Here is a 1,028-nt window from a genome sequence, read left to right as displayed (position 1 = left end):
AAGAATGTGGTACATTAGGAGAATTCTGATATCTGTTTTGGATATTTTATTTTCAAAATGAAGATAAAATGATTACTATAATATCCAATTATACACTTTACCAGTGATAGTGTCTTAAACATTTATTATCCTCAATGATAAGAGAAATGACATATGGTAGGTAGTCAAATCTTTGCCAAATGAATGGTCTAGAGTTATAGACTCGAATGATGCTTATCAGGATCTGGGGTGGGGTGAATGGAGAGATGTTGGTCAAAGGGTACACACTTCCAGTAGAAGGTGAATAAGTTCCGAGGATCTACTGCAGAGTATTGTGATTATAGTTAACAATATTATATACTTGCCAGTTGCTAAAAGTGTAAGTCTTAACTGATCTCACCACAAAAAAAAAAAAAAAAAAGTATATATGGGACACGATCGAGGTATTAGCTAAAGCTATGGCAGTAATCTCATTGCAATATATGTGTATTGAATCGACATACTTTACATATCAAACTAACATAGTATTTAAGTCAATTAAACCTCAAAAGTGCAGGAAAAAAACACTAAGAAAAGAAAAATATAAATATAGTGCTATTTGGAAAAATATGCATGAAGATTGGACTTCGAGCTGGCTTATATCGTGTAAGTTTAAAATTGGAGAAATCTCTGCACTATATTCTGAGTCATAAAATAAATAGAAGAAAAATTAAAGAGATATGAAAGTATGAATTATGAGCAATCACAAGCAGGTAATCAGGATTAGCTGCAATATTTACTATAATTTATAATTTGCTACTTAATCATGAGCATACATACAGGAACATTATGTTCTTTCAGGCTAATATTTATCTTATGACGTAAATACATGAGAAGCACATTCAATGTAATTTAATAATTCATGCATCAGGGAAAAATGAAATGAGACTACCCTACATTTAGTATGTAAAGTCATATTACTTTATGTATCATTCCATCTTGCTTCTGTGTGAAGGAAACCAGAAACATTCCATTTCATCTTCCACTGACACTAAGGTTTTCAACAGCAT

General features: G+C 31.2%; 1 protein-coding gene across 2 annotated transcripts in view; it reads right to left on the bottom strand.

The window, feature by feature from the left end:
* The window catches only part of LOC105306757 (natural killer cells antigen CD94-like), a 33,652-nt gene that overhangs the window by 3,434 nt on the left and 29,190 nt on the right, over positions 1–1,028 (bottom strand). The gene's annotated exons all lie outside the window — the stretch shown is intronic.

This window comes from Pteropus vampyrus, unplaced genomic scaffold (genome assembly GCF_000151845.1).
Source record: "Pteropus vampyrus isolate Shadow unplaced genomic scaffold, Pvam_2.0 Scaffold460, whole genome shotgun sequence".
In the NCBI taxonomy this organism is placed as follows: domain Eukaryota; kingdom Metazoa; phylum Chordata; class Mammalia; order Chiroptera; family Pteropodidae; genus Pteropus; species Pteropus vampyrus.
The sequence above is the reverse complement of the archived record's forward strand: the minus strand, read 5'-3'. Positions and strand labels throughout refer to the sequence as shown.